This window comes from Accipiter gentilis, chromosome 11 (assembly GCF_929443795.1).
Source record: "Accipiter gentilis chromosome 11, bAccGen1.1, whole genome shotgun sequence".
NCBI lineage: Eukaryota > Metazoa > Chordata > Aves > Accipitriformes > Accipitridae > Astur > Astur gentilis.
In genome coordinates this window covers 22,409,383-22,421,502 of record NC_064890.1, presented here as the reverse complement: position 1 = coordinate 22,421,502, position 12,120 = coordinate 22,409,383, and the positions used below count along the sequence as shown (strand labels likewise).

The following is a 12,120-nucleotide window of genomic DNA, read 5'->3' as shown; positions in this document are numbered from 1 at the left end:
AAGAAATATAATTGCTCTGACCTACATACATGCCAGTCAGCTATTAGACAGATAAGAAATTCTGACTGAAAAGAAGAAATCAGCAGAGAGAAACTCAGGATGATTTAAAATAAGAAGGATAGAAATGAAATACATACAAATGGGCTGCTTCACTTCCTTGAAACAAGATTATTTACTTGCGTCAAACTGCAAGAAAACATGGTTCTTAGCTTGAGGACAAAGGAAAAACATACAACAAAAAATTTTGTCTGTATTTCAGCTGCATATTCCTCTAGTTAGCTCTTGGTTACCATCTTCTTACCCACCAAAGTGATATCTACAGGACCATTACAACAGACTTGAATAATCCCATCTACTCCCAAAATGCAACAAAATATGTCAAGGGGAACATAAATGTATTGTAGCTGTATTGTTTCAGGAGCTAAGTTTAAATAGGCATCTGCTTCATCCACTGTTATATCATACAGTTTTGCTTCACTAATTTTGTATCTTATGTTAATTATAAGCAGGAATTTGTCAGTAAAATTATTTTATTTCCCTAGCAGAGCTAGTCCAAACAATGTTTTATACAGTTTCCTTATCATGAAATCATAGAATCATAGAATGGTTTGGATTGGAAGGGGCCTTAAAGATCACCTAGTCCAACCCAGGGCCCCCCTCGGCAGGGACACCTTCCACTAGATCAGGTTGCTCAAAGCCCCACTCGACCTGACCTTGAGCATTTCCAATGATGGGGCATCCACAGCTTCTCTGGGCAACCTGTTCCAGTGCCTCACCAGCCTCATCATAAAAAATTTCTTCCTTATGTCTGGTCTAAACATACCCTCTCTCAGTTTAAAACCATTGCCCCCTTGTCCTGTCCCTACAGGCCCTGGTAAAAAGGCTTTCTCTGTTTTTCTCTTAAACCCTCTTTATATATCAAAAGGCTGCAATAAGGTCTCCCTGGAGCCTTCTCTCCTCCAGGCTGAACAACCCCAATTCTCTCAGCTTGTCTTCACAGGAGAGGTGTTCCAGCCCTCTGACCATTTTCATGTCCCTTCTCTGGAGTCACTCTAACAGGTCGATGCTTTTCTTGTATGGGGGACCCCAGAGCTGGAAGTGGCACTCCAGGTGGGGTCTCACAAGAGGAGATTAGAGGGGCAGAATCACCTCCGTCCACCTGCTGGCCATGCTTCTTTTGATGCAGCCCAGGATATGGTTGGCTTTCTGGGCTGCAAGAGCACATTGCTGACTCATGTCCAGTTGTTCATTCATCAGTATCCCCAAATTCTTCTCTGCAGGGCTGCTCTCAATCCATTCATCCCACAATCTGTATTGATACTGGGGATTGCCCTGGCCCATGTGCAGGACCTTGTACTTGGCCTTGTTGAACTTCATGAAGTTTGCATGGGCCCACTCCCCAAGCCTCTCAAGGTTACTTTGGATGGCATCCCTTCCCTCAAGTGAATTGACTGCACCACTCAGCTTGGTGTCATCTGCAAACTTGCTGAGGGTGCACTGAATCCCACTGTCTATGTCACTGACGAAGAAATTAAATGGTATTGATCCCAGTATGGACCCTTGAAGGACATGACTCGTTACAGGTTTCCACTTGGACCTTGGGCCATTGACTATAAGTCTTTGGATATGGTCATCTGCTCAATTCCTTATCCATCTAATAGCCCACCCATCAAACCCATCTCTCTCCAATTTAGCATCAAGAATGTTGTTGGGGACAGTATTAAAGGCCTTACAGAAGTCTGGGTAGATGACACCCATAGCTCTCCCATTGTCCACTCATGCAGTCGCTCCATTGTATAAGGCCACTAGATTAGTCAGGCACCGCACCTAGCTTATTTCACCTAGGTACTGGGTAATGTTGATTTATTGTGATTTTTTTTTAATCCCCATATGGGTAAAACTAAATGTTAAAATACAGGATTTCCTGTAGGTTGTCATCTTCCATGTCTAAGAGATAGAAACAATTGCCACTGTTTCTGTGAAGAAATTTTGGTGTGTGTGCTAAGCTGAGGTGAAAAGGTCACCTCTACGCTGCAGGCATTCTTTGGAACAAACAGAGGTATAATTCTATGACAGGTAAAAACCCCAGGTTCTAAAAACCTCTGACTTTAATCTCATCAGCATAGTGATCATGTGGTGCCTTGACTGTAGACCATTGACCAGCAAGAGTATCTCTCTTGCTGAAGCCTGTGCTGGCAACTTCTCATTACTGTTATGTTGTGCTAGTAAACTTAAACTTGGAGCAGATATGTCTTCCTGTATTCAAATGCAGCCTCATCTGCAATGGAGATAAACCTTTGCTGGGAGACATTCATTTCTCCTAATCTGCTCTCTGAGAGTTAGCTGCCTCATCTAAGGTTGTTGTCCCAGCTACTTCAGTAGTCAGTGGAGATGGAATTGGTACCTCCCCAGGGTGATTCACCCTACTGGGCTTAGACATCCATCCTAGGAAGGTGCAAAGCACTCTCCAGAGGGATCAGTCTCTCTCTCTCAAACCCTTTTAATAGCATTAAGTTAGAGTTCCACCTTTGATATCAATAAACTAATCTTACTAAAGCTGATTTTTTTTGGTATTTTTGGAGATTTCACTAAGCATCGAGAAAGCTTTCTGACTCTGTATGAACAAGTATGTTTTATGCCCTTCATCAGTTTTCATTGCCAATTTTAGTGAATTGAGGGTACCTTTGTGTCAGTTTTACCTGTATATTTCACATAGCACCAGTCTTTCTTTGTCTTGGTCCTTTTGAGAGAGAAGGAGATCTTGTTATTACAAACCCTTTTTACCCTTAGTTAACAGCCTAGAATACTGTTTAAAATGAAGTGTATAGATTGAAATTTGTATTAACTATCATAAGTCTTTGTCATTTTTCTCCTCCGTAATTTTGAGACTTATTAAAATGTAGATGACAGTATTGGAAATGAATCATGCCTAATGCATTTTATTATTACTGTGCGCTCTCAAACACTGAATAAAATGGTAATCCGAGAAATCGACATACAGAAAGACAGTCACTTATCGTATGCATTCCTGAGTACTCTAAGCATGGCTTAACTATCTCACAGTGGCTCTGATGTTATTCACTTGTGTGAATCCTTGTTTGTAAAAAGGAAATAATTGTAAACAAATGGATTGTTACATGAACTTTCGGTGGTCAATATCTTATTTTAAAACAGCTTTCTGGAGGCAAATGAAGATAATGGACAACAGACAAGCAAAATTAAGGAGTCAGATTCATGCATGTTCACAAAGGGAATGTATGATAAATGACCTTAAGTCCTGGTCAATTAGGTTTTTGTTTCAGTAATTATTATAGGAATAATCACCTTCATAAATTTGAAAGTGTCTATTTTTAGGGAATAAAGTATATGAATTCATTTTTCAGAACATGCCATACAGAAAAAAAATACACTGAGGTAATTTGCATCTATTGTGAATCTAATCAGTAAGAAAAAAGGACTTACACTAGGACAAATAGGTATTGTGTTCATTTCTGGAAAGCATTTAAAAATGCTTCTGCTGCCTGGGCATCACAATATGGTACTATGCTTAGTCTTTTTATATTGCCAAAATGTGAGTTAGTAGGTTAGTCTTAAAGGGTTACTTAACGTAAACATGCTAAATCTCTTATTGAGTTAGGCCTTCAGTAAGCATTTGGTAATAAAGCATCTCATTTTCTATGGACATCTCTTCACTGAATTCTGTAGTTTAGTAGCTATGGTTATGTAAAAGTCAACAGTAGTTCAAGTCATGCTCTGCCTTCATGTCACTATTTATACAGTAGATGAGACTTTCTCAGTAAATAAAGACTTTTGAGTGAGCTTTAGTGGAAGAAACAAGCAAAACTCTTATTGACTTCAGTGGGGAGCAGGATTTTGGTTTTGCCTTTTTCCAGAGGCTCCTGTCATTTCAGTACCTGAGCCTTTGGATGCTGAGAGTTTCAGATCACTCTGAGATTAATGTGAGCAAACAGTATTGTGCGTCTAGTAGAACCAGTCCCCAGCTACCAAAAAACATGCTGAAACAGCTATCACAAAGCCTTGCTTTGTGCTGTATGTATCTGAAATGAAATCCAGAATCCCCCAAAGATCACAGGAAGGTGCTGTTAGAGACAAAAGGAGAGGCAAACCAAAGGAGATATTTTTGTTTTCACCCCTTTTATTTAGAACACATTAAAGGGGGATGGGAAGTTAAGTCATCAGCAGCTGAGCAAAATTAGTGAGGAAAGCAACCCAGAGAAGGAAAATTAAGGAAAGTAGAAGTGATTGGTTGAATGAGAGAGAGGTGATTGCAAGAACAGAGGGAAAATAGTGAGGAAATCAGTAGCTCATATCATGAATTGCAAATAAAAAATGGAGCAGTAGTAACTGAAGTGAAAGGACTAAGTTTGTTAGCAGCTGTCAGAGAAAATTGTTTTATAATCACTTGCACCAAAACTAAGTTGTAATTCATTTGGCAATGGAGACACAGAGCTACTTTGTATTTTGTTAGCAAGCCCATATACTGATACAATCACTGAAAAAATTAATCTCCAAAGGAAATTACTTTGCCTTGTTCATGATGTATCACATCAGGTGAGCATGTTCTTCCTCAGGATCTCCAGTGCTCTGTACTGCTTCCTCAGATGGAACTTCCAGACCTGATGTGGCCAGGGTAAACACTAGGGAATGCTCCTACTTTCCAGGAATGACCTTGGTCTTCTGAAGACATACAATCTAGATTGACAAGTTGGCAAATTGATAAAAAAACCAAGCAAACATAAAGCTGCTTTTTAGGTGATGGTAACTGAGCCAAAAATCTTATTACTCCTTAAATGGAAGAATTAGGTAACAAATTGGAGTAAAAATTAGTTTATGGTTCATGTGAATATCTATTCCTTCTTTAATGATGATTACCTCTTCACTGTAGTCTTAAAAGGTCAGGGTTGAAAAAGGGCAAGATGATAAGGTCATCATATCTTCCAGCAGATGAAATATGCATAGCTTGGATGGCCTTTGCCCTGCAAATACAGAGAAGTTTAAAAAATGTCAACATTAAGTATGACAAATACTATTGATTTTTCTTGTTAGATGAACCATCTGCCTTTTTGATGCTAGGATGAATTATGGCTACTGCTTGTCAGTAGCAGTGGTGGTATTTGGGTTTTTTTCTCCTGACTGCTCAAAATTTGTCCTCATTGAAGGTTTGCATTCATGGAGCACTAGAGGTTTCTGTAGCCTTGTGGCACAGACATACCATCTGGCTTTGCTGGTGGTAAAGGTTACTGCCCTCAGCTCCTTGTTCCGCTGTCAAAGATGATCGCCCTCATAGATCTGCCTGCACACTGCTCATGTGAGCACTCCCTAACCTTTTCCAAGAAAAATGAACTAGGCTAGCTTAAATAGTTTAAAATAATAGTTCTGCTGGGCTGTCTGCTTTTTTGATGAGAGACTGCAACCTTTTGATGAATGTTGTTTGCAGAGAGCAGCTCTCTGTATACCTGTGGAAAGGGACAACCACAGGCATACTTTACTCTTCACCCAGAATTTAACTAGCTTGTTTCCCATTGAAAAGAGTATGTCAATATAAGTTCTGGCAATGTACTTTATCTCTGCTATAGTGTTTTGGAATCTTTCCCTTAGAAAAAGATGCACTGATGCACCTACAGCTCTGCTTGATGTACATTTCCATTTTATAATTACTGAGTCAATCAACTGTAACTTAGGTAAAGTATAAGCTGTCTTCAGAAGTGTATGGGCTTTATGCATTCAGAACACTACAATATGATTTATAGCACTGAATTGCTGTAACTTGCTCAAAATCAGTTTGAGAGTAACCAGATTGTTTGCTACCTCTTATTAGCACAGTGGTCAGTAGTGTCGTAACAAAGTAGCCTGGGTGTGTATAATTATGCCACAGTGGTATAATGAATACAGCAAACATAAATAGAGAATTTGATCAAATAAGCAGTTTATGGAGTTTTTTTTCCTAAAACAGTTTCCAGACTGCTGTGAGGAATTAAATTCTTCTGCCTTGCTCGGCTTAGAGAGATGCTCATACTACTCACACTTGCTCACTGCTCTCTAATAAAGTATTGAAATGGAAAAGTGAATTGAACTGTCATAGTTCTTGGAGCACTTCTGCATTTGGGGTATGCCAGGGTGTTTAAACAATCTAAGTCAAGGACTAGGCTACCACTGGTCTTCTCTTACAATTATAATTCTCTATTTAGCTCAATATTATAACCTTAGTTTTAACCAAGCTGTGAGTCAATGCTACATTTACTGTAGACTTGTTGGCTCAGGCATTCTTAATGTTTTATAGCATATTTAAAAATAATGTTAATCATTACAAAATGTTATTATTTATAAATGCAACAATTTTAAGGAAGAAATATTTCTTTGAAATAATTCAAATGTTCTGAAATTCTTCCTCTTCTGTCAAATTCTTTCCTTCTGTCTGAACACCAATTCCCTATCACACAAATCTCTTGAAATTGAACTTTGTCTGGTTTTAGTGAAGTCTTGGAGAAATAGAAGGGGAAAGCGCTTTACCAAAGTAACTTCACAATCCCTACAAAAGGATGGTAACTGTTGTTTACTTTAAACCTACGGTTTAAATGCCTATATCAACATTTTTTCCAGCTAATGACCTTTGGCTTTGTAATATCCTTTTATTCTTAGGAGAATTGATTTACAAAACTCTCTTTAATCCATTTTCATAAGACAATATCACTGCAGATACTATCATATTACTGCAAGAAGTCATCAGCACACCACCTTGCTATATTCTCTCATGCACCTGTGACTGTTATAAAGTGTTGTTTGTTGTTTTTTTGGTTTTTGGGGTTAGTTTTTTTTCTTTTTCCTCCTAGTACTGGATCACTCAGGAAGAGGACACTTGCATGTTTAATTGTACTAAGATGATACAGGTATTATTAATCAATAAAAAACATTAGCATAAGTGTGTCTTTGATGGGTTATTTTGAACACATAAAACCCAGGAAAAGTTTGAGTTCTCATAGATCAGGAGAAACTCACAATAAATCAGATTTTTTGCTGGGTTTTGAAAGGGGTCCTCCAAAGTAATTGACATGATAGAATGGTGGAGTAGAAATGAAGTTATAGTTCGTTAGTTGTGCAATGCTTCCAAGTCAGTCAGGAAATGGCTATAATTATTTTCACATACTCAACCCCTTCCAACTCTTAGAAAGAGATAAATTAAAAAAAAATTTGCAGCAAGAAATGGAGAATTATTTTCATAAGCCAAAAGGAATAGAATACCCCTTTTAAATGCTCCATTCCCAATTTTCTCTAAGTATTGTGTGAGGTAAAGATATTGTTATCATGAATGAAAGTACAAGTGTCAGATGAATTACCATTCCTTATGTCAGTTGACAACAAACCAGTGTCCACTCAGGAGTCACTTTTTATTAGTTTAAAAAGAAATCTTAGCAATACGTATGCAAACTTTTACAATATTTTCTTTTGTATTTTTGGTGATTTTTCTTACTTATACTTCTTGAAGAACTTTTGTAGGTAGAGGTACCTGATGCCAGAGTAGTTTTAAAATCTGCTTGATTTCTATACAAAACATTTTACAGGTTTTCATATTCAGCAATGTCTGTACATGTATATAGAAAGTAGCCAAAGCACCCTTACGCAGAGATTCTGGTCCAGTGGCAGTGTAGGAGCTTCTTGGGCCAAAGGCTGCCCCTGAAACACTGTACTTAATAACAGCTGATAGCGCTGTCTCTCTCAGTTTCTTCAGTGATGAGGAGTCCCCTTGTATTTTCAGCCACACAGTGACAAAGGGTTCAAAAATTTAACTGTGTTTCATGTGGAGAAAGATATATCCTTTACTGCATGTCTCTTAGTCCAAGAAATAATAAGTTTTGCTTTTCCCTAAACCACACGTGTATCGTACATCTAACGTTCATACATTCAATGCTAAGAGAGCTCTGGGTCAGAATTTAGATAGAAGTTTATACAAGCCTTTCTAATATCTTTTTCTGAAGAGAAAAGTATAGTTTGCACTTTTACCCAGGAGGACTGGGTTATGTACTATGTATGCTGGCTCTTACATATCATATTACCTGAAGGTATGAAATCTCAGTTTGGTGGGTTTCAAGGAGCATTGCCTACATGATTTTGACATGCTCCAATTGTTGGAATCAGAAAAGCTGCCAACTGCTGGTCCAGTCACACTTTTGCAGACTACTACATTTTTGATTTAGGCTCAAGTTTGGATGCTCTGACTGGTGAAACAGCTTTAATTTTTTTTCTTTTTTTCTTCTCCTTTTTTTTTTTTTTTTTTTTTTACACAGGCTCCCTCACTATCTTCCTTCATGGGATGACTGCTCTGAGTGTACCTGTGAGTGGAAGTTTGTACAGCCACACAGCAGAGAAACGCAGTCTTAAATTCTTCCATTCTCACTGAGTTTCTGTGGAAGGGAATGCACATATCCATATGTACTCCTTATTTTGCTGCCACCTTTGAAATCCTGATAGTGGTTGCAAGAATGGAGGCAGCTGTCTGCTTTGGGGAATGCTGCCCTGTGTAGTCCAGGGCCAGTGTGAGAACATGTTGGAGGATATATACGAGTGCTTCAAGGCTTGTCGATATGCGCAGTTTCCACCGTGATACTAGGTAACTAGTGAATAGGTGGAGTGTGCCCATTGGTGTGTCAGTCCTCTTCCCTTCATTGATGCCAACTAATATACAGAAGTGATCCTATCAGTGTTCTGCTAATCGCATGGCCGTGACCAACAGTTTATGTCAGGTGCACAGGCATCTTTCTTTCTGCTAGCCACTAGAAGCAGGAGAGGCAAGTAAGCAAACAGAAAGTTGCTCTCTACGTTACTATTCAGAGAGACCTGTTAAAGAAGCAGGAGTGCAGTGGGCAATCTGTTTTAGCCAGCTGATTTTCACCTCTCAGCAACACCTATTAGGATCACCTGAATTCACTAGCTGAAGATGGTTTTAAGACTCTTAAGAGAATCAATGAATTAGGAGCAAACTTCAGTCCTGGTGACATCATTGTGATTTGTACATTAATTTCTGTTCAAAATGCCACTGAAAATTTAGATGCAACGTATTTAGATTTTCTTAAACTGAACCATGTGCCTGGGTAGTCCCATTTATGTCAAGAGAGCTACTCATATGACAAACTGAAGTGCCTTCTTGTTTAGAGTGGCATTTTGATGTACTTAGTCAGGGGTCTTTTTATTGGTTATGTTAGCAATCATTTTTGATAATTTGAAAATATTAGCTTTTACTAAATATTGCTAAATATAAGGTTTTACTTTTAAAAGGACTAAGGTTAACATATTCCCCTTTGACACTTTGCTGAAGCTGTTAGAAGCAAACTCACAGAAAACTCAACATCTATTTGTTATGCCAGAAACACATCAGCAATTATTCTGTCTGCTCTGGAGTGTGACTTGAAGGAATTATAACTTTAAGACAGAGGTTGCATTTTTCCACTGAACAATTTGTTTATTAATCTTTTGTCATTTTTATAATATAGTGTTGTATAATTGATGTTTACAATTTTGTCAAGAAGCCACAGTATTTTTGTAATGGATTTATTATGTATTTTAATAACTAGGCAAAAGTAGCTGTAGAGCTCAATTAGTATGCTATGATGCAATCTTAAACACTGTAACTTCCTGTAGTACCTGCAGTGCCTGTGTTACCCCGAAAGCTGAAATTTTTTAAGTGATATAACTCTTTTAATACAGATTTTAGCAGCAATTGAAGTCAGGATGTGATTATATTTTAAGGTAATGTTTTAAGTGAGGTGATGATTCATGGTCAGGTATGATGGTGATATCTGAATATCTTATGATCCTATAAATGACTTCCCCAAATGTCAATGAAGCTAAGTATATTCTATCTACCTAAAGTTTCAAGCAGATGGACTATCATGTTCCCCACTTTCAGTCTTATAAAAGTTGAATAATATCGCTGAATCCTGTTATGTGTCTGCCAAGGCCCATGTCACAGCAGGGCTTCTTGGGTAAGATAATTTATTAATATAGAAAAGGCCTTTTAAACTACCATAGACTTCTCTGGGGTGAAAGATGGTATAAATACAAATCAGTATTGTTAATTGCAGTGATTTAAGTTTTTCTGTTTCTATCCATAAATTCCTTTGGTGTTGCTCATGTGTGTGTTTGTGCGTTTTGGGGGGGTGGAGGCAGAAGAGAGGGAGGCAGAGAGAGAAATAGAAAGAGAGAAGGGAAATGGTTTCCCTTAAGAGATCTAAGACTATTTGCTGTATAGAAAATATGTTTGCAGCTGGTGAAAGGTACATTTGCTAAAAAAATGATGTTGTCTTCTTTTCTACAAGTTTTTCAGCAGGGGAGAATGGCTTTAGTGTTTGGTGACTGGTTTTAGAATAATGTTGAGAGGCTGTAATCTTGCAGAAAATACAGCTACTTTGAATGGACAGACATGTGGAATAAATGGCTTATACATAATCCCCTGTGAATAGACGTGGCATGTCTAAGGCTGGTTATGGATCTGCTATGTTAATTGGTGAGAATGAAGTTGAGTTCTCCAGGAATAAATCTGCGCTGTCAAACAATATCTAAAATGATAGTCATTTCCTGGTTGGCACAGATAATAATGCTAATAGTTGTCAGTGGAATCTTTATACAAAAGATATTACATTTCCCTACTATTCTATCTCTTAGTAATGTCCTTATTTTCTTTTCACTGGTTACTATCTTACACTATTAACCCTCAGCTATCCACAACAGAATCCACTACCAGAATCCACTAGTCAGCTATGAATAAAGCAGTGACTTTTCCTGGACTGGTTTGTCAACAATTTAAGGACATGTATTCTGAAGTGGAGTTATGCTAAGCCAGTTTAAGACCAGCACACACTTCCCAGCTCTTCTTAAAAGCTGTTTTCCCAAGCTATTTCTTCCCTTTTTGGAGATGCATTTTGAAGACCTCTGGCCTGCAGGGTGCAGTAGGTGTACCTCCTATCTTCTTAAAGGCCTGTAAGTGGTGGGGCATTTGATTTATCTCCGAGACAAGGGGACCACATCTAAAACTGAAGTGGGAAAGGACAGATCATTCCTGTTGACATGGCACAAAATTATAGTTCAAGCGAAGCATAAACTCCATAGAAACACATAGAAAAGTGTAAGTGAGCCTATACTTTATTCAGGATTCTTGCAGATGTAAAGCTATACTTTTTATTTTGTCCAACACTGGTATTTGTTATTAAAAACTTAAGGTCCTGTTTTCCTTATTTCATGATGTTTTGCTAACATGGCATTTTCTAACATGAATGCTTCACAGTCTTCAAATTTATTTCTTCGTTTGATAGTTTTGCAGTTTTGCACAAGTTGTGAATAAAAATTTGTGTCTATTGACTGCAACCCTGGGTAGACAATCAGAAAAAACTCAAAAGGATTGAGAAAGAAATTTCTCATTGATTTCAATGTGACTTGACCTCCTAAAACTTTAGAGACTTCCCCAAATGACTTTTTGCCTCTTGTAATTTGTCCAAGACCCTGGATTTCTTTCATTCTTTGTCTATCAGCTACTGTAACTTGACGTATGCTATCGTGTGATTACTAGCACTCAGGCAGGCTTGAGCTAATAAAAAAAAGATTTGGAAAAAAATCCAACTTAAAACTTGGCTAAGAATTCAGAAATTATTATTTTTTTTACTTATTTACTTAATTACCTTAAATTAGATAAAAAATCAGATGTTGATATTTCAAATGTATCTGAAATGCAGCCATATAAAATTTGAAAATGTCTTCAGCAGTCTAAAAATATGTTAACTGATTGGGAAAGAAGGAAAGTAGAGTGAGCCTTTATCTCATTTGTGTAAGGCCTCCATACTAGTCTGGCTTAAATGGAAATAATGTGATTTAGATAACCAGTTGCTCAATGTGAGTAGGAGATAACACAGTTATAGATTAAAGGTTTGATTTTGGATGTCTCCATTTTAGACTCCCTTAATGGCTTGATTTCCAGTCAATAAAAACTCAGCAGTTTCTTAAACAAGCAAATATGAAGAAACAACACTTGACCAAGGACAGTAATTAGCTAGTCAGCTGTGTATGGAAATGTGCTCCGAACCTACTTAGGATAGAGGGGTTATGATTAAGATG

At 37.7% G+C, this 12,120-nt stretch overlaps 1 long non-coding RNA gene across 3 annotated transcripts in view; it reads left to right on the top strand.

The window, feature by feature from the left end:
* The window catches only part of LOC126044479 (uncharacterized), a 42,557-nt gene that overhangs the window by 8,523 nt on the left and 21,914 nt on the right, over nt 1-12,120 (top strand). The gene's annotated exons all lie outside the window — the stretch shown is intronic.